The sequence below is a fragment of the Anopheles funestus genome, chromosome 2RL (assembly GCF_943734845.2).
Source record: "Anopheles funestus chromosome 2RL, idAnoFuneDA-416_04, whole genome shotgun sequence".
Lineage (NCBI taxonomy): Eukaryota > Metazoa > Arthropoda > Insecta > Diptera > Culicidae > Anopheles > Anopheles funestus.
This window is the reverse complement of record NC_064598.1, coordinates 26,487,364-26,510,161: the sequence shown is the minus strand read 5'-3', so window position 1 is coordinate 26,510,161 and position 22,798 is coordinate 26,487,364.

Here is a 22,798-nt window from a genome sequence, read left to right as displayed (position 1 = left end):
TCGCTGTCATGATCTCGATTGAGTAATGGGTTCTCTTTGTGTAGGTACCGTGTCTTGAAGATTAAGATAATGCCGACACGCTGGGCGAAGAATCTCACAAGCTATTCCCGCTACTCGGGATTAAGGATACATGCGAAAGTGTGGTAAAATTTACCCAAGTACGTCCACACACATAGTGCAGTATGCACTTTGAAAATAGCGATGGTTTTGCGTAGCGGAATGGGTAATAGCCTAAAACACATATAAGGATATTATTAATAAGTTTTTCTTTTTGCCTTTTTACAAGTTCTTTGTTCTGGTATATCACAACGAATTATTTTATGTTTCATGCAGTGTAAATTATAAATTTAAATTATTTTTTAAGCTAACATAATTTGACCAATAATGCTATCAGTTAAAAAAAATCGATAGGCTTAAGTTAATAATGCAATTAATATTAGAGACACTAATGGTCTAGAATCTGTAGCAAATCTTCCAAACTTATCTAACATTAGGAATTATGAAAAGAAATTGTTGGAAACCTATAAAGGCAGCGAGATAAGGTCACAACGACCTGTCAGAAGCTAGAAGACAAGAGGGAAAACATCAAAAAAGGATGTAAGAAAAAACATTTAAAAATCCGCAAAATGCAGACTACTCTTAAGACAAAAACGCGATTAAAGACTAATTTAAAAAAAATAATTAAAATATCAAATAATAAATATGTTGAATATGTGTCATTAATTATGTAAGTTGTCTAAGAATAACGTTTAGTAAATTGCAAAACTAAATTTTTGTTATTAGCTAAGGGACGGCCAAGCGGTATATCTAATTGCAAAACTTCAATAAACTGTTGAATTGTTGAAAAAATGTGATATAATACACGTAAGTAATAAAAAGAGAATCCAGACACTCTGACAAAGAGAACACTGCCAAAACAGAAAATCTTCCAAGAACAGAATTCATCGTACCAGTCACCATCGTTTGCTATCGAAAAAAATCATCGATGCACGCCGCTCATGTTTTCGAAGAGCTTGTTTTAATTATACTCTTTTTTCTTTTTTTTTACTCCCATTTTTCTGCACCAGTCTTCAAGCGCCTTCAAGCACAAACTGAGTGGCTCGGTTAAATGAAAGCATGTTTTCTCCTTCCTCACGAAATGTCTACTTTCTCTCGCAACGCACAAGAGATCCATCGCGCAGCTCACCATTTCCACGCTGTGTTATATAACGACCGAACGAGTTGAGCATCCCTTCGCAGCTGGTGCTTACCGGAAAAACCGGATGGCAAATGTGCATCGAAAATTCTAAAGGCAAGTTCTCGTGAGCGTAAGGATCTCATTTCACAACGCTGTTGCTCATGTTGTTCATCATGTTGTTTCGTGAGTGCTACCGTGAGTGCGAATAAACCATTTCCTTAGCATCGTACGCTCAACGACAATTCGTTCCAGGTTAACCCACGAACGGAATGATTGAAAGAAAATTGGGGGAAAAGCGTACTGTAATAAGACAGGAAACCTAACCAAACGTTTCCGTCATCTTTGATCGAAGAAACAAACACATCACAGACAATGCTGCCAGGGTAAGGCCCTCACGCGGATTTTACGAAGGATATTTTCCGAGGAAGTAAACAGTGACGAAGGGCACATTAAAAGGGTATCAGTGTATCGGCAACAAAGAGAATTGTTTAGTCGAACCAGCTGGAGGAAATACCAGACAGATTGTGTACCACCCTGGCTGGCCGGTGGTAGGAATCGAAAGTGATGTTCGAATAATTTATAAGCTTAAAGGTAGGAGAGAATTCATCAATTGATGAGCTTTTTCTTGGGTTCGATATCAGCGTACTATCACGATGAGAAACTAAAGCGACAGTTGCATCAATTCTAACGCCAAGCAGCAATTAAACAGCCATCATTATTAGTTGCATTAACAATGGAACACCATCAATCACTATTAAATATGTCTTTCGAAGGAAGTTGCAGGAAGTTGAGAATTTTTCAATAAAGTGGAGGCGTATGGATACGATTTTAAGTCAACTTTTTTACACACACCGTTAATGTTTTTCTTCTTACGTTAGGATTGGTTTTTAAACTATTTTTTTTTCTCCCAAAAATTAGTACGATTTGAAAGAAATAATTGTTTTCCAAAAGGCATTGTGCTTCACTGCAGCACAAACATTGGCAAAAGCCGGGCTTCGAAACAACCATTTCAAAAACGTTGAAGTGCTTAAAAACTTTTGCCACTTGACAGTCGGATCGAAATCTCGGGGCACACACACACACACACACAGCTCAGCACAAAGCCTTCGAACGCAATCACATGGTTCGCGAGATTCGCAGATGTTTGTGTTCGGAAGTGTAATTTGCTGTGCACGGTATTGAAAACGGTTTCCTCCAAATACTTTGGATGTGGACCAAATGCGGTGTGGCGGGAAAAAAAAGTATTCAACAACAACAAAAAAAGGTAAAAACGCCAACACAGCAGACGCGCGACTCGCGTAACAGAAAAAGTTGGCTAAGTAAATCCTTTTATTATTTAAATTTTCCAAATGCGACAGTTGTGCGCTGTGCCGGTGGTGGTGAACTACCTCCAGACAATTCACCCCCGATCATGGTGTATGGAGTGTGCTTACACGAATGAATGCTTCCGTGCCACTTCAGCTGGATTAGATGAAGATGTGTGCAAGTGGGCGTTATGAGGCACAGATAGTCGCGTCTCGGACGGGGATTATGAGGCGAAGTGCAGAAAAAAGGAGAATGGGAAAGAAAATGTGCTTCACTTTTCCGGCGCACTTTACGCGGGGAAATAGAAAAAACATTCGTATGTTTTTTTTTGCTTTGTGTGTGTGTGTCTTCCTTGTGTATTGCGACAAAACAACAACCAAAACAAAAAAGCAAGTCAACCGCATTACTAAAATCTACCCAGTAGCAGTTTACTATTAAAATTTCTTTATGTTCATTCAGGCGGCAACGAATGGGACGCATCGGTACCGGGAATGTAATAAGCTTTTCAAAAAGGAACCATCACGTCCATCGCCAAACAATTCGTATCGTGACGGTTTTTGAAACTGGTCGCGAGAATTCCTTGATTAGGTTGCCCCACTCGGCTAAAGTTCTTTTTTCAAGTGGGCATCTTCCATCATTCCACTTCCTGAATGGAAAAAGTGTCATGCGAAGTCACTCACAAAACGCCTCCGCGTAGTCAAGGAACTGGTGTTGCTCTGGTGCTATGTTTAGCAAGAAAGGTCTTTATTTTGTTTGTTTTTATTTAGGTTTTTTGTTTCTTTTCTTTTTATTTCATTCTTCCCTCTTTTTTTTTGTACGACATAATGACATGACTTCACTTCAGTAGCGCGTCGGTGCGTCGACCCGTAAGCGAGTACCCGTAAGAAGCTTAATCTTTTGGCCTTTCCCTCGTTTTGTGCGACGTTTCTTCTGATTAGTGACCGTAGTTGACAGAGAATTATTTCCGCGTGCACCGAACCCTCATGGCAGAGCTTGCCATGAATAATAAAAATGAATCCAGCACAAAGAGTTGTGAACAAGGGAAAGGGAAGGAGGGTTAGGGAGGAATGAATCCTGCGGATGGATAAAGGTAGTGGCCAAACGATAGTGGCAATACTTTCCACCTTCTAGAAGAGTTGCCGGGAAAGGAGGGAAACGTTGGTATTTCGTGCTGGAACGCTGAAAAAAAAGGAGAAAGAGTTTTGTACAAGGGAAAGGAGCAAAAAAACATAAATGCCCAAGAATAACACACAAACCGAGAACGAGAGAAAGAGAACGTACGTTTTGGCATGGGAGTGGGAAAAAAGAAAACGCAGACGTAATTAATCGAGGAGCTTTGGGAGTTTCGGAGGGAAGGAAAAGAGAGTACAAGATACGACGAAATTTGGGTGTAGCGTGCGCATAATTATTGCAGCTAGAAACCCCGAGCATGCCTGTTCCTGGTCTGGTGGCATAAGCATTGCAGAAGCGGGAGCAGTTTCAACCCAGCTCCCGGACCGAACAATCACTGAACGATGGTAGAAAATTTGTTTAAAAATGGCTCATTTTCTTTTAAAGCATCTGCACTTTCATCCTCCCCTGGAGTGTGTTGTTTTTCTTTTTTCCAACTGCCAGAAACGCATCATGGCAGAATGGTTGGAATGCACACTAATTCCTTATTTTTGCCAAGGGCAGCCGAGAGCAAAATGCTGTCGCGTCTGACAGCATGTGAGACGTCAGCATTGGCAAGTGGGTTAGTTAGGTCGTCAACGGGACCGTAATGCTCGTGCCAGCCGCCAAGTGGTTTGAAAGTATAGTTGATGTGTGTGTGTGTGTTTTTTTTATTGCTTTTTAAATTTGACTAACATCATGAGTGGTACAATTTATTCATGGCATTTATTCTGAGAGTGATGTTTTTTTTTTGGGATTGTGTTTGGCAATGCTTACGACTAATTTTTTTCATACACAATGATGGAAAAATTGTTTGAACGCATACAAAAACTGTACGGAGCAGTTGTTTTGATGCAACTAAAGTAGTTTTCACAAGAAACCTATTAATTCTGCTTTACTCGAAATGTTTAAATAAATTATGCTACCGCTGTAATTATGCATGATTAAATACGAAATACATTCACAGAACAAGAGAAACAACGTTATCAGGATATTAAGGTTTTGCAGAACCATTTCATCCTTTTCATCTTCTTATTTTTTGGCTTTTCTACCTCAGGAGGGTTCCTGTTTCTGGCTTTATTTGTTTAGATGGGATTTGATACCGGTCCTGCCATGCTAAGGCTTGAGCCACTACCACTAAGACACCTTATCACCTTAGTGTTCCTGGGTAAATTTTTGAAAACTATCTTTTGGAGTTCCTCTTTGAAGCTCATACTGTTCACACATGCTAAGAGAAGAATTATAGTATAATAAAGAGATGTTGAAAAGGTTCATGGTATGATGAATGTAGGTGACTTATAAGCCGACGATTTTGGAGCCTTCAAAATTTGTGGAGAAAAAACTTCAGCTTTCACTTCAACAGGACTTAGTGAGAGTCCATTTGAGGGCATCATCACTATGTGGTTTGGCTAAATTGATTGATCCGAGCATGGCGCTCCGTTCCGTGCAGCAGAATGAATGAAAACATGCGATAGAGTACAAGCAGAAGATGTACATCGTCAAAGTCACTATGTACAATGGTAGTATTTTGATGAAATTACTTGACCTATCCAGGACAGTTCGTTCCGAACGGAAAATTGTTAAAGAAAGGAACAAGCACTGAGAAGCTTACACTGTTAAAGAACGCTTACTAACCGAAGGTTAGCTAACCGGAAACATAGATTGCAGGAGATAGAATTTCTAACAGGAATTTCTAAATGGAATTGAACGGTTATAAAGATAATAAATAACAGACGAGAACGGTCACTGTATTGGGGATGAAAACGAAATACATGATCACATATTCAAGTTCTTCCGAAACACACAATCAGAATCGGGAAATGTTAGTACCGCTACACAAGAAGTGGAGCTTTAAACGTAACAAAAATTATATCTAATGATTCCATGGAGAATAGTCAATATCAAACATGTTGATGGACTGATCGCACTAACGCACTGACGCACATGTTAGCGCAATTAGCCGATCTTTCTCGTAAGTCTTCTACTACCACTCGGAAGACTTATACTACGTCTTCTGGAATATGACACTTTATTTTGACAGTTCTCGTCTAAGGCGATAACAGTTGCTTTGCATTTTTGTCCAGATAGAAGTTAAATCCCAATAATTGAATGATATCATATATATTTATTCAAAAGAGCTATAATACTCTCTATTCTATTAAAGTTTATTAAAAAGCTACCACGTGTGTAACTACTGTTGTCTCTATAAACAACAATTGGAACGAACATTTTATTCAATCAATAGTATCCCATTCGTTGGAAAACGCAACAAATCTCATCAGGTTTAATCGAATTTTCGTCAAACCATTGCTTATAATAGATTTTAAGCTCTGTTCCATATTTCCCGCCCTCATTATGAAGTTTGTTTGTTTTCGTCTTTTTTGTGTTTGTGTTCGTTTTCGACAATAATCCTGCCACCCCTGGTGGAGGAGAAGGGTTTTTGCAAAGTGAAAACGCTTAGCTTTCCACTTCCGGCGAACAAATGGTTTTGCTGATTTTTGCATAAATTACTAGTGCACAATTTAGTGGCTCTAAATATTGTGTGCGACGGTTTCGGTCGAAAATTACGAAAACGCTTGATCGGCGGTTCATTAGGTGCAGAGTTTATGAGCGACACCGCGTACCCGTGTAGATGGTACAGGAAGTTCCACGATCAATTGTGCACTGCTTTCGAGGGTGCATTAACAGTCTAAGCACGTTTCCGCATAAAATGGGGTTCACCGGTGCACCGGTTAATTAGCGGGCGTGAACATGGGGTCACTCGTTGTGATGCTGTAGTACGTACGACTGCATACTGCCACATGCACACCGAAATTCCACCAACGAATAAAGCTGTTTTGTAGGCAAAGTTGCAGTGTACGCTACATTAGTTTAATGCATTTTAATTACGCGTATGGGATAGGTTTTGTTTGTGTTGCGTTTTCCATTAACTTTGTTTAACAAAATGAAAGAAGATGAACCTAAATCGGGCAATAAGTGCAGAGGGGGGTTGGTTATTATGTTTTCATGTAAAGCGATTTTTAGTCGCATAATACAGCTTCCCATTAAAAAAAACGCGAAATGAGCGTTGGCGACGTTTATTGTGCAATATCGCTAGCACTTTGCTACTGTAATAAATGTGCAAACGTTTCATCTACTGGATGAAACCTTGCGCAAATGACGAGTGTATTTCATCCACGAGCAAGGTGTGATTATTCAATTTCAAATGACTCAAATTGTGCAAGCTCCGAAACGATGAAAAAGCAACCGAAGCGTGAATGATGGAAACGAGCTGCTGTTAAAAGGAAACGCGCCACGTTCATCAATGTCGGTGCCCGTGACTAGCGGGTCCAATCTGAGCGTTATTGCGATATTGAAACGAAATTGCTAGAACGGTAACGGAGCAAAAGAAAGGAATACGCAAAACGAGCAACAAATTCGAAATGCAACTAACAAACCCACAGCTCCCACAGCTCCCGGAGAGCTCGCGCAGACACACACACACAATGCAAGTTGTTGCCGTGAGCCGCATCGATTGTTGCAGCTTGTTGCAAACCAGCGAAGAATGTTTTGCAGGTGAGCTGTTTGGAACTGTGCGATTGAACCTTTTGCCACCGGTACACACGGGACAGACATATTGCGGTCTGTGCAACAAACGGTGAGAAATGCAATGTTGGCGATCGTTTTTTTTTCTGGTGGCCTAACCGGAATGGTTGCGGTTGTAGAGGAATGAATTGATTAATCGAGAATGCCGTTCGAACCGTTAGGACGATCACAACAACACTGGTGGACAAAAATGTATCCACTAGAAGGGTTTTGGGAAATTGTGCGTATTTTTTTTGTGATTGCATCCCTTTTTAATACATCTTTCTAAACAAAACAAAAATGTGTATGTGACAAAACAATAAATAACAAGTTCCATCTGAACTCAACGCTTCAACGATTATTACTTTTAACTATCGAAATACACCATCGGCACTAGAAGCGAGGTTGTTTGGCACGCCCTCCGGGTTCGGAAAAACGGATCGAGTTGTCACTTTTTCCCACGTCCGTACACGCCTGTTGGAACGGCACAAGCAAAGACATCCAGTGCATAATTTTGCATCGATTCGAAGGGTAAATAATATATTGCCTAATAGCAGTGCAACGCTGTACCGTACAGCATCGTCGTGCGACACGACATCGTCGCCGTCATCGGTATTGGCTAGCGAAGAGCGTACATTTTGCAACGTGCAAGTGAATGGAACCCGGTCTGCCAAACCCCCCAACCGCTGTGCGTTTGAATTTCCATTATCGATGTGAAAATTGAACTCCGACGCTTTCCACTAATTGAAAGCAAAACATATCGTTTCTCCGATGTGTTGAACCGTTGAAACATTTCTAACGATATCGCGAATGCGATTGTTTCGAGTTTCGATTCGATGCGAGCAAGAATTGTTGCGAAGGTTGAAATTTTTTGGTTTTTTTTTCTTTCTTTGAAGACAGCTATCAAACTATGCACAATTTTCACATAAATTATTTGTACATCACATGGCGAATTTATACCTTTTCTTTGAAACGTTTAATGCTTTCATAGTCTTTACCTTCCTTGAAGGAACACAAGCTTCGATATTATATTCATTTTTCTTTTGTAGAATTTTCTTTTTTTACAACCATCAAAATCAGTAAGTTGAAATCATTTCTGTTGATACTTTTTTTCAATTATCATATTTGCGAAGATTTTAGAGTAAAACTTGATAAAGCTTTGTGCAGATTCAATTTCGAACTTTGCAAAAGTTCAGGAAAATGAGATGAATTCCAGTTACTTGTTTATATTTTCAAGTTCAACGAGCAAAATCGAAGCCGTTTATGCTTTCTGGTTTATGGTTTCTGGTTAAAACATTCTCATATTCGAAGACTTTAAGGACATCCAACGGGCTAACCGTTCTGACAAAGGTAAATTGAAACAAAAAGTAATGAACAGAGTCGATTTTAACTGACAAAAAAAAAGTTCCTGAAAGCTGAAAATGGAAATTTTTCTCAATTTATTCTAGTTCAACTTGCACAGAATCTTGAAATGGCCTCGACGCTTTCACTTGAACTCAAAAACCGTTCAGATATTACGAGTATGAATGGTAGAATGTTTGGTACAAGCCAGACATGATGGATCTCGGACGGTTGCGCATTAGAACCAAACGGAAAACGAAAGAGGTTTTTTTTAAGGCGAATCGTTTCAATTCCTCACTTTTATGTGCGATGTCAGTTGAAAAGTGATTTTCATATTTCTTAGAACTAAACGCTATTTTTAATGTGCAGCTCGTCTTCCGCGACTACATTTAGAATTTTGCTTAGCTTCGCTTATTATCCTTGAAGTTGCTAAGCTTCAAGCTGCTTCGTAGTTGCTGCTATCATCTCCTTCTTTATCGCACCAACAAAAGACGATGTCCTGATTCTAAAGCATAAAAGAAAATATAGAGATTAATGTGTACGCATTGTGATTAGGCACTTTCATGTTCGTTTCAATGCATCTTTATCAGCTCGGCGTTCCTGTTGTTTTCCTTTTTTATACTGCTATTTATTTTTTTTAAGACGTTTTCTGCTTCTTTACATTTTTTTTTCATCATTTACTTTTATTTTCGAATCGGCGTCGGTCAGCTTTTCTTCATCACTGTCAGCTTTTCTTCATTCTTGGACATTAACCTTCTTGGTTTTGAAATGCAAACAAATCAGATGTACAATTTTCTTAATCTACTTTAAAGAGATGTTTTAAAAGCTAAAAATTTTAATTCACCAAAAAATTTACCCCATAACAGAATTATATTAATTTTATGTCTTGCCTCCTGTCTGTTCCATTTTCCACTTGTCTGTTTGTTTAAGCTAAACGAAAAAAAGAGGTTCCCACCAGAACTAATATGTTCTGCGAAAGATGTTCTGGTGCTTTGGTTCATTTACCAACCAACCACCCTACAGTCGGTGAACAAATTCCACAAATCAATTTCAGACTAATTCACGAAGCTGTAACTTAATCAAACGTTCTCTACGCCACACAAATAAGCTAACGCATCTCACATACCTTTCCACCATCCCGAATGCCACATTTATTCCAATTCCATGCACACGGCTATCAAAACGATGCTCAAGGTGTGTAGGTGGGTAAGTGTGTGCCACAAACGCGAAAGTAATGGGACCCCACATTCCGTCTTCAAACCGTCCCATCATTGTATGCTCGGATTCATCTTTTAGATGAATACTCCCGTCCACGCACTCCTGCACCCTGTAATCTTGTGTCGGTACGGTGCGGTTTTCCCCGTTGCCAAAGGGAAAAACCTCTCCGCTTTTCGTGAGCAACAAGCCCACCCTCCCCCCTCTTCCCCTTCCCCGGTCCTTTACAGTCAGTTCCGCTAGCCTTTTCAGCGTGTTTAATCTAATCATTGCTAGCTCGCGGTACTACGCGAGAGTACATTGCGCCACGAGAGTGTTGAATTGAGGGGGTTAGTGTTAGAGGATGGGAAAAGCGGAAGAGATTCGGAATTTGCCAGCAAGTGTTGACGCAGTTAATTTTCATGTGTCAACACCGGCAACATGCGGCGTGGCGCGAGTGACAAGAAATGAATTAATTATTGTAATCTCCATTGTCAACAGGGTTTTCCTTGGGAGGCGGTACGGACGAAAAGGGAAAAGTTGTACATTTTTGGCCCACTGTTGTGTAAAAGTTTTTTAAGAACGTGTGGGCGTGTGTGTGTGAATTACAAGAAGTAGATAAAAAAACGCGCACGAAATATTCGCATAATGATTCAAACGTTCAAGAGGAAACCGTGATTGTTACGTTTATTGTATTGGAATTCTTCTTGGAAAATGGTGAAAAACGTTCTTTTGCTGCTCGCAACTCCCACTGGTGCGATTAAGCTCTATTGAAAAGTAAAATAAAATGATAAGCACTCACTGCGAAAAGGAGAGACGCATTGTGTCGCGATCGTTTTATTTGTCGAAATAGCTGAAAAGCCGTTAAATCGGTACGCTTTAAAAAGGAGGGACAATGCCACACCAACGGTGGCACACGGTTTGGCAGCACAAAAAAAAGGATAATTATTCTGCGACATTCTGCTGCACGCGAGTCGTTTGTTTGGTAGCGTAATTTTACGTTTTTTTTTTTCATCTTTAGCCGTGCTTCATTCGTGCTCAAATGTTAATGGCGAACGAATGTTAAATGTGAAACGTTTTTTTTTCTTCTTCTTCTTTTGGCTACGACGAGTAGCACTCACGCACCTCCCAAAGGAACATTTCGCGTGGTACGCCTTCGAAAAAGGATCCACTTTTCGGACGGTGTATATGAACATGTCGACAGGCCGGACAGGTGATGCGCTACCTAGGCACTATGTGAAAGACGAGTGTGTCGTGTTTTTGTACGGTTTTATTGTAGATATAAATTCCACAGATTTATTGTGCGATCATGCTGCTTTATCGCACTACGGGGGGATGCGATTGCTACAATCTATAAATCTAGGCAACCTTTCTCGATCGGAAGATTCCGCGGGTTCGTTGTGGAAAGCGGGTTTTTTGGTGTGATGTTACTAACACTGTTTGGCATGGAATTAAGGTTTAGGTTTTGTCCTTTTTTACAAAGAATACTAAAAAACTCTTTTTTTACACAACTACTCTACTGTAAACAAATTACAAATGTTCTAAATGGATGTTCATTAAACTTGTTTTTTATTTAACATGTTAATGGCAGATATCATACGAACGTGTAGATGAATGCGCCATTCTGATTAACACCTTATAAATTCTGCATAATGAATGTTTAATGCATTGAGCCGGTAGCAATTCTTGGAGCGTTTAACACAAGTGTGAAAGAGTAAAAATGAAATATATTTACATTATTAGCGGTGTTGAACCGTTAACGAGCCGAAGGTGTGATATGCATGATTAAATGCTATATAAAATATAAATTAAAATAATGTTTAAAAAAATGTGTAACGAATATGAACAACCTAACAATACAAAATATAAGAAAACAATTTCATGATATACTAACTGTCCACAACTGTAAGTAACTGTGTATAATGCAAAGATTTATCACCAACCACCAGATATTTTAGTAGAGAAAATAGATAAATCACTTTTAACACCGTTTACAGCTAAAAGGTTCAAAATATGTTAGTTAAATGTAAATCATCCTAGCGGATCTAAATAAAAAAGTTTTGATAAGAATTAAATAAATAATTTTATTTGGAAACTAACGATAACGACATTGGATTAACAAATGTAATTTTCTAAAATGGCTTTCAAACACGCACACAACGAGTTATATCACGCGGTCCGGCACCGTCCATGATTAATGAAACTTTCCCAAATCGTTCGTTTGCTTCTCAGCAGCCAAACAATAACCATGCCCGTGTGGGAGTACCGTTTGTACCATTTCCTTCCATTGACTAACGGCAACACCACAACACTCGATACTATTCCACGACGATGGTGGTCTTCGGTTGTGGTTGGTGCTGATAACAACCTGTGCAAAATTTAAATTCAATTTCACCATCACTCGCCGGTACAAATCAACGATGGGAAGAGAACCGTCTGCACGCTACGCAACCGATTGCATCTTGTTCGGTGCATCCATTCGCGGTACAAATCGATGCAATCGTCGAACTGCATCGCCACAGCAGGAACCTTCACACTTGCGAATTCCATTACTTCGCACAAACATGCTCTCCGTGACATCGGGGACCGTGGGGAGATTGTTGCTCACGACATCTCGTTTGAACCTTGGCTGAAGTGCGGAACGAAGTTTAAAGACATACGTCTCACTTTGTAGAGCATTTCATTAACGTTTATTAAACTATCCAGTTGTTTCGTATCATGAAAATTCTCCACAATTCGAGATATTCTTCGCATCATAACAACCGCAGTATCATTACATCGGTTTGGGAACTTCCCTTCGGATAGACACCAGGGTCTGCAACATCAACGATCTGACGAACTCGCTCAAACAAAACGTCCTAAACACTTCTTCCCGGATCGACAAAGATATTACACATTACAAAGAATGGTATGAAATCTGATCCAAATTAACTGTCTACAGCTCAGGTGGAGGAATGTGACCCACTGGAGGACTCTTTGCTTTCGCAGTAATAGGTTCGGAATTCGGCTTCAGAAGCCAATATCTGGCCTCTCTTCATTACCAGCTAATCGACCTCCTCTGACTTGATTAAAAGCTCTATGGATACAAAGCCAAGGAACCGGGGCGGCTCGCCCTGTTCCTTGCGTCGACGGCTGGCCGAATGTCGCTTTCTCCGGTCGGTAATTCAATTTCAGCCTCTCGATAAGGAGCGCGGGAGAGAAGAGAACTCTTCACTGGCGGACCGGAAAGGATGGGAAATTAAATTAGCCATTCGCTAGATATGTCGGCATGCGTGTTTGGGTAGCTGTTTTATGTTTTCTCTCCGCATTGAAATCGATTATCGCCCGTTTTGCTTCGGAACGTTTGACACCCGCGCGCTCGAACCGAGGATGGCCGAGAAGTTTCCTTTGAAGCAGATCAAATGTGGGAAATCATGAAGAATCATTCCACTTTCACCATGAATTGCCATGAAGGAGATGAGTTGGTGAGCTGGGCGAATAGATAGTGCTGAGAGTCCCGCAGCGCAACTTTATTGGACAAACGGAGGTTCATTCATTCGTTTTGATCGTATGAACAAAGCTCCCGACAAAAGTTGTAATAGATGTTTTTATGTTCGAACCCTGAGATTTTGAGTCTATTTTACAAAACATTTTCGAGTAGGAAAATAAAGACGAATAATAAGAAAATCTTTTATGTTTGGTTTGGAAGGCATACTTTAAGATAAATCACACCAAACCCTCTATTAAATTTTATACTTTTGCTGTTGAAATTAATACGAGCCTCAGAAATTTTGGTTTCAATAATCAATCTCAGTAAATCTAAAGATATATAATAAAGATATATAATTTTTGAACAGCATACAAGCTTTGTCATAGAAAAGTACACCAAATAAAAAAAATATAATCCATAGAATAGATAATAATACATTTCAACTCATTTTTCAGTTCAGTTTTATTCTAAAAATGTTTCAAAAAGGGTTTTTTTGTTGTACGATATCATACAGTTCATTACATTTTTCCCATGAATTGGAAGCATACTGTGCAAGCAATTGGATGTCTCTTCGTCGTCTGTCCAATGCATTCATACTACAGGGCACTCGGCACTATCTATTCGTCTTGTTCACCGGTTCACCGTTATTATGTGAGTCTTCTTCATCGCAATTCATGGTGAAAGTCGAATGATTCTTCATGATTTCCCACATTTGATCTGCTTCAAAGGAAACCTCTCGGCCATCCAGGTTCGAGCGCGCGGGTGTCAAACGTTCTGAAGCAAAACGGGCGATAATCGATTTCAATGCGGAGAGAAAACATAAAACAGCTACCCAAACACACATGCCGACATAACTAGCGAATGGCTAATTTAATTTCCCATCCTTTCCGGTCCGCCAGTGAAGAGTTCTTTTCTATCCCGCGCTCCTTATCGAGAGGCTGAAATTGAATTACCGACCGGAGAAAGCGACATTCGGCCAGCCGTCGACGCAAGGAACAGAGCGAACCGCCCCGGTTCCTTGGCTTTGTATCCATAGAGCTTTTAATCAAGTCAGAGGTGGTCGATTAGCTGGTAATGAAGAGAGGCCAGATATTGGCTTCTGAAGCCGAATTCCGAACCTATTACTGCGAAAGCAAAGAGTCCTCCAGTGGGTCACATTCCTCCACCTGAGCTGTAGACAGTTAATTTGGATCAGATTTCATACCATTATTTGTAATGTGTAATATCTTTGTCGATCCGGGAAGAAGTGTTTAGGACGTTTTGTTTGAGCGAGTTCGTCAGATCGTTGATGTTGCAGACCCTGGTGTCTATCCGAAGGGAAGTTCCCAAACCGATGTAATGATACTGTGGTTGTTATGATGCGAAGAATATCTCGAATTGTGGAGAATTTTCATGATACGAAACAACTGGATAGTTTAATAAACGTTAATGAAATGCTCTACAAAGTGAGACGTATGTCTTTAAACTTCGTTCCGCACTTCAGCCAAGGTTCAAACGAGATGTCGTGAGCAACAATCTCCCCACGGTCCCCGATGTCACGGAGAGCATGTTTGTGCGAAGTAATGGAATTCGCAAGTGTGAAGGTTCCTGCTGTGGCGATGCAGTTCGACGATTGCATCGATTTGTACCGCGAATGGATGCACCGAACAAGATGCAATCGGTTGCGTAGCGTGCAGACGGTTCTCTTCCCATCGTTGATTTGTACCGGCGAGTGATGGTGAAATTGAATTTAAATTTTGCACAGGTTGTTATCAGCACCAACCACAACCGAAGACCACCATCGTCGTGAAATAGTATCGAGTGTTGTGGTGTTGCCGTTAGTCAATGGAAGGAAATGGTACAAACGATACTCCCACACGGGCATGGTTATTGTCTGGCTGCTGAGAAGCAAACGAACGATTTGGGAAAGTTTCATTAATCATGGACGGTGCCGGACCGCGTGTTACAACTCGTTGTGTACGTGTTTGACAGGAACTGATTCTAGCAGGATTCGATTTCCAGAGCAACACATTTCGAGAGTCTGAATTTAGATGGGATTTTGTAATGTTTTGTGGTTCGAAAGATGCGCCTTTTGGTTATGCTGTAACTTGTTTGCAGTAGCATATTAGTTTTGTTTCAAACTCACCAACATGTGAGTGGTTTTGGATAACAAAAAAAAACAAACTTCACGGTAACGTTTTTGAGATTAAATTCTGTTTTTTTTTTTAATTATCTTGAACTTTTCATGAATAATAATTGAGTTTTGATTAAAAATATTTTGCTATTTTTTATATACAGAGCTATATACAGAGTTAAACAGTACCTCTCTTGTTGTTATCTAACATTTGTGGGATCTTATCTAATAAAACTTCAAATAATTTGCACACTCTTCTCCTCACAAACACTACCAATCCAATCGGTATCTAACGTAAAGCTTTCCGTACAAGACAGCTTTATCTACCCAAAATGTAACGTAAATGTATCATAACTTTAAAGCAAAACGGTAAAATTTTATACGATGCGGTTAATACACATACCCCCTTGATTCAGAACCATCCACTTAAACTCTAACCACATACAACCAGTTCGTTATGCTTTCACACAAACCTCGCGCGCAAATCGTCGAAGGAGTGCTTCGCTCGGATATCCTAGAATGTTACATTTTACGCACTTTTACGAGCGCTCATCTCAAGCTCAACAATCCTTCGCAAATAGTACAGATGCTGGCGCACACACGAGTGGTTGCCAAATTGATTCTCGTTAGCTCTGTATGATCGTTTTTCTTTTTGTTGTTGCTCTCGTCTTACAGCGCGTCTCAAAACAGCCATGAACAGCAGATAAAGGCGCCCAGAAGCAATGTAAGAAAACAAAAAAGGTCAGCAGTTTTGCTATCGCACAACAGTAAAAAACTGGTTACGGTTGTAACGATGGATACGATGCAAATCGTGGACACACAACGTATAAACGAGGTACACCCTAAATCTGTTACCCGATATCTGTGGCAGCAACAATCCTGTTACTACACCCTATTGAACGCTGCGTATGGATACTTTATCGCTAAGCATTTTGTCTAATAGCATATTACGCAGTTGATGAAAAACAGAGGACACACTTTATCCGATTCTGGTATATCTGATATCAATAACATATTTATATCAAACCATTTATATTATTTACGTACTTTGTCATTTTTGAAGTATCATTTTTAATATAAAAAAGACTCCACGGAAACATCCTGCATAATGCAATCTCTTTATCAATCTTGGTAATTTAGATACGTTATTAACAAATTGTTCAAATGTATAATTAAAGCTATTTTGCTACCCTGTAGTTACAACAATAAAAAATCATTCCACACATTTGCACCACCGAAACGGTAAGCAGTTAGCTTAGTAATGTGGCGTTTGCCCGAAATCAACTAGCCAAAGTACAAACAAATGATAAATATCATGAAACCACAAATCTAGCGAACGGTGTGCACGCAACAAGACATGCTGCCCAACAAGACAAGAATCCATTCGGTTGTATCTGGTGGGTATTTAGGTTTCCTGGTCACGATCGGATAATGTTCTCCGGTCAGCCTACGCACATGCGGTCCTCAATTATATTTGTTTCGAACTTCGCTTAGTAACAGGCACCACGACCTAGTTAACTGGACGGTGAAACCAGGGAGGGGGAAAACGATCTAAGGACAGGTCATGTTTCATCATAACGCAAGCTACGTGTGGTCGACAAACGACATGAAGGTCAAATATTCGCGATGGGAGGTCTTGTATCCACAACAGAACTTGTGTGTCCAGAGCGCATCATTTTGTTGCTACCAGAAAATGGTTTAAGACTGAAATAAGCAGGAATTGGGGGATACGTTACTTTTTTTCATTCACTTACTTTGAGGAAGCTTTTGGAAAATTTAAGTTTTGAAAATTTGTTAGGGCTTCATTACATTTCATTTTATTTCATGCAATTTATTGTTGGCCTCAAGGGATTAACAATAAGTATGTAACTTAAAACTAAAAAGGGAAAAAATCTAAGACTAAAGTAAACTGAAACAAAACTAACAATTGTGAAATAGGAAGGATTCTGTATACAGAAAAAGAAGATAGGTAGCGTAAGAAAAGAGAAAGGAAAAAGAGAACTATAAAGAAGTGAACAGTTAGAAGGAAACAGAGCGAAGGAGAGAAGAGCAAAAAGAAAAAGATAAATTGAAGTCAAAATAATTTAAAATTGGAAAATTGTTACAGAAATTGTTTAAAGCCGTGTAAGTGCATCCAGAAAAAAATTCACAGCTTTGACATATTTTTCTATTCTGCTTTTCTTATAATTTAAGCTGAGTGCTTCCCATGCATGATATTCAATGTTTGATGCATAAATTTCGCCTCATTTCCCTTTAACACACAGCCTCATGCCCGTACGGTACAATGTTTGCTTTGCAAAACTATTATATCGGGGCTGAGCTTCCGCTGTTGCATATCGCATCGAATCCATGCAATGGGGCAGTTCGGGTTAAAAAATCGAGCAAACTTAGCAAAACCTCGTTTTCCGGAAATCGCGCCATATTTCATCAATTTTGTGCCATAAAAATCATTCCACTTGATTACGGTTATGCCGGGTACGGGTACTACCTTCTTACCTAAAACGGTCCGCGTACAGAACACGTAGGAAGTATGTAGGTACAGACGATGGTCATGATGATTTTAAGCCATCGTTCCCTAGGGGATAGGTAATCGGAGAAAGGCCATAAGAACCATCACAGTGATGTGAAAGACGGTGGTGCTAAACTAGAAGCTTCTCACAACGAGAATAGCTGTCTCAGCGTAAAAATAAAATTCCCCATTCGTTCGGCCCTCGAAACCGACAAACCTCACCAGGACACCAGGAAGCATGACGCAGTTTCGCTGGGCAGTGCATAACCTGCTCCCCAAAGCCGAAGCATCGGCTTTTACTCCCGACGGTGAGTGTAGAGAAAATAAAAGATAACGCTTATTAGAATTTGGAACACATTAACATGTTTTGCTCGTGTTTAAAATTTGAACCTTGAGCAAAGCGCACTAGCCCTCCGTTGAAGAATGAAACGCTTCCGAAGAACACTTTGATGTGCTTCAGCCTTAAGTGGTTGGCATTGGAAATGAAGGGTTTCGTGGCCGTGGGATGCAGGAACAAAAAAGTAATATTAAAGTGCTTCAACTCACTGCCGGAACCGTAGAACCTGGGGGTACCGACCATCCTTACCTGCCACCGGATACAAACTCCTGGCGGCGAATGCAGTTTCGGTCGTAATTTTTCTAATTTGCATAAAACGCTGTGGCAAGGGGAACCGAGGAGTTGTGTGCTGTGAAAGAAGCGAACCAGAAATTGCATTCCTCGGACAGGACTCGCTCCCGAACAAAACCGACACAGTGTTCCCCCGGGGGGGAGAATGTGGTGTTCTGTTTCTGCTTTTGTGGAAGGTTTCCTCTTAACGGATAGGTGCCGCTTAAGAGGATGCGATGGATGAAGTGAAAGCTTAAAAGTGCCTTCTCCGCTTCGTACTGCAAACGATGACGTTTGATGTATTGCGCGGTACGGGTTTTTTGGGATGGTGCAAAATTCGGTCCAGCTGTGCAGCCGGATGGCTTTGATGTTTGCGTTTGTTTGTTGCACGGAATTAGCACCCGCGTATGCCCACTGGTTGAACAATAGACGCTGCTGGATGTTGGAGTGTGATGAAAGTCATACAAATGCAAAAAGTTTTGTGAGTGTTGTTGGTTATTAAAATCGAGAAAAAAGTTCTTTTATTTTATCGTGCCTTATCGGAATCAAAAACGATAAAAACTATTTCAAATTTAAAAGGAATTATAATAACATCAAATTCTAAATTAGACTATTTTCTTATTCAAACATTTTGTCTAATGTTTCATATTAATAACGCTTGAGATCGCAAACGTTTAATAAGAATAAATTAATCTAATTTTAACGCACAAAAATCAGCAGTGTTAAGTCCTACCAAACAAAATCACTTTATCTCATCTGCTTTAATAACCACGTTCAAAATACGAAAAGCTTTATCTCTTCTTGGCTTTACAGATCACGCCAGCCATTGCTGGCTTACTAAACCCTTTTTTACCGCGTAGTCGGATAATCAGTCCTTGCTACGGGGAGACGGTCCGGATGGGATTTGAACCTGGTCCTGCTGTGTAGACGGGGCCGTTTATCAAATGCACCACCGGACCCCGCCCCATAAAGCTTTATCAATAAATTTGAATAAAATGGTTAATAAATTTGAATAAAGTAGACAAAAGACGCTCCAGCTCGTTCTAAAGCTCTGTATAATAAAAACCACTGATTACTGATGAAATTATTAATAAGATAAAGGCAACTATACATTTCTAGTGCATACAATTTCATTCAATTCTAATTTGATTTGGGATTGCTTTAGAGTTATTCAGTGTTTGAGAGAATGTTGATTCTCAAAACTTTATTTATCACATTTATTTGGATTCATATCTGTGTTCTTTAGTTTACTCAGTGGTTTTGTCCTTCTCAGTACTGTCTAAATCCTTTTATCTAGTCACCACCACTATTTTGCTCATGTTGACTCTAGTCCTTTATTTTAATATTGCACAATATATTGCCTTCTTCCATGAAATGGAATTAAATACATTGTTCAAATATAGGGTTTGATTACCTGAAATAGAAGGTATAATATTCGCTCTTATTATCATTTTAAATGATACGCGAAATTAAATTTATAGCTAAGAACACAAGAACCACTTCACATTCTAAATGGTAATAGTTTATAATTCGAAATCCATCCTCATAAATTCGAAATGATTTTAATCATTTGATTGGTTATGAGCATTCGTCAAGCATTTCCCACTGCCAACGATGTCAACTATACCAAAAAGATGAATTTTTGTTCATTCTACCTTCCGTAACTTCTGATGCACAGGAGCACAAAAATATGGACGACAAAAAATACTCAAGCTTTGCTCAACTTACCATTTTTACAGATACCTCTGTGCCTGAGAGATAGGCTCCCGACAGCCGACAACTGTGACAACGTCACAAGCGGGATCATATCCGGGGACTACACTTTTGCTCGCTGAGTTCTGTGTTTTTGTATACTATCAACAACAACAACAACAAAAAAACACGCCCTTACCATCATCCGGTGCCGCCGGTCATCATCGTTCGGCTAGGTTTTTGGTGCCAGCTTTTCGACGCCATAATTGTGAAGGAGCTGTAAAGCGAAAGAGCTCGATAACGCCTTCCAAGCTTTGGTAAGGAAATACACCAACCACCAACAGCAAAAAAAACCCAAATGATCGAACGAATGCGACATCGAAAAGGGAACAGTGAAAAAAAAGGAATGACGAATAGTTTTTGTCCGCAAATTTCCTTCGTCTTACAGTGACAGTTAGCTGTGGTAGCGAAAAAAAGGACGAGAGAGAGAGAGACGGAGAAAAAAAAACTTTTAACGTTCGAATGCTTCACAGACGATTCTTCGTGCAGCTTTGCTTATCAGGGGTGCAAAACGTTATTACAGACACTTTCTGCCGTTGGGCGGAATGATATTTTCTTTATTCGCTTCAACGGTAACGCGAACGTGCCTTCCGTTGTGGTTTAAGACTCAATTCCACTAACGAGCACAACTGTTGTGCTATTTTGGCCCACATGGCACTGGAAGAGAGTGTTGCTGTTGCATTTTTGGGAGCTTGCATGAGCAACAACAGTCAGAAGAAAGGAAAGAAACTCGAAAAAAAAGGAGAGGAAAAAAACCCTTAACTAAACGTAAAAACATGCAAACCACATTGCATTGTAGAGTCGGAAGTCGAGGCAACGGAGGACATGCTGAACAATCATTCAACATTGGATGTGGGATCTTTTTTTCAAGCCGGCAGAATTGGAAATAAGTAGCATGATGGCAGCCGTATATATTGAAAAAGAGTCGTGGATGCTTGTAAGAAAATGATTTATATACCACTTGACAGTGGTACGATCGTAACGTTGAACGTTTTTGTGCGGCTTAAACCAAATGGTACAAACTATTTCAATTGTAACGAAGAACTGTTCTCCCATTCCGAATATTCTGATATTCAATCTTACAAGTAGCACTACAGCGATGAATGACGACCTGTCGCGGGTGGTTTGAACAAAGGACAATGCAGAAACAATTTCCATCAGCAGGGTTGATTTCAATTATCCAATTATGCCGACATTTTCATATTGATTGACAATCTGAACCCATATAAAAATCGTTCGAAACTGGTTTGTTAAAAAATTCTGCGCTTTTAATGCTACGAATTCCATGCAAGTAATTAAAAGATCTCTTTGTAGGATTTTCGAATAAAATATATACATACATTTAAAAGACCATTTCACTGTTCATCACAATAAAGAACCTTTGATAAAACTGTAATATTAATATAGTTAATGTAAAAAATTTGCTTATTTAAATTGTCTAAATTTCATCAATTTACAAAGAAGGAATACTCAACAGATAATCGTTGCTTGTTGTTTGCAACGAAATCAAAGTCTCATTAGTCTTTGGGACATTTAATATTCCAGAAGTTCAATAGTAAAAAGTTGGAATAGATCAATTCGAACATAGTCAAAGCACTTACAGTTGATAAATAAGGCACTTTGTCAAAGCAAAGCATTTCTCTCTTAGTTAATTATATTTATCGGTTTGACGATAATTGTTGTACCGTTGAGCTTTAGTTTTAGCTTTGAAGTTTTTTGGAATAGTTTGTCGCTTCGAGGTTTTCTCAGAACTGTTATGAAGCCGGAACCCTAATTTAGCATTCTTGAGAAAGATAGCGATCTACGAAAAAACGGTTATATAAATCCAACTCATATTTTCTTCATGCCAATATAATTGGCAGAATGAAGCTAGACTATGTTCTTCATAATGGATCTTGATGAGACCTTAAACCTCTTGGTCTAACGCTGAAATTACTCTACTCTTACTCTTCATTATCATTTTGTGTCGGTACTGTATCGGTACTATCGAAAAGTCACAATTAGGCTTTTGTTGAACGCTCTACTCCTTCACAACCAGACCAGCGTTACGTAGCAGTTTAATGGTTCCCAAATTAATTTGAACTGGAAATACATACAAAACGAAGAAGTCAAGGCACTTATACTTGTTAAATTAAGTACTGCAAACTGAGAAAATGAACTAAACGTTGACAAACGAATACCAACAGTTAGTTTAGAGTGAGTCGACTCATTACGATTGTGACAAGCGAGAACAATTCACATCTTATCCTTTACAAAACATTATCAAGTAATAAACTGTTTTCAGTTCGCTTTTATTGAGGTGTTAATAGGACTTACTTTTACTTACCAAACGACAATGTTACGAGCATCGAATGACCACTACAACACCCGTTTTGTTAAGCTTTTTACTATTGAAAACAAGTTTTAGTGGAAACATTAATAATGTAACCAAACTTCTCACCTTACGATTATACTACTAAAATAGGTATTTATGAAACATTTTGCACCATTCTGGCTTCTTGCTCCAGTAAGAGTGTGTCGCTTTTTCCCCAATCGAATTTTACTTCTCACAGCTAAAACACCGTTTTCCGACAACGAAACGTTCAATATTGGAACCAACCCAGGTGATCGCCACCAGT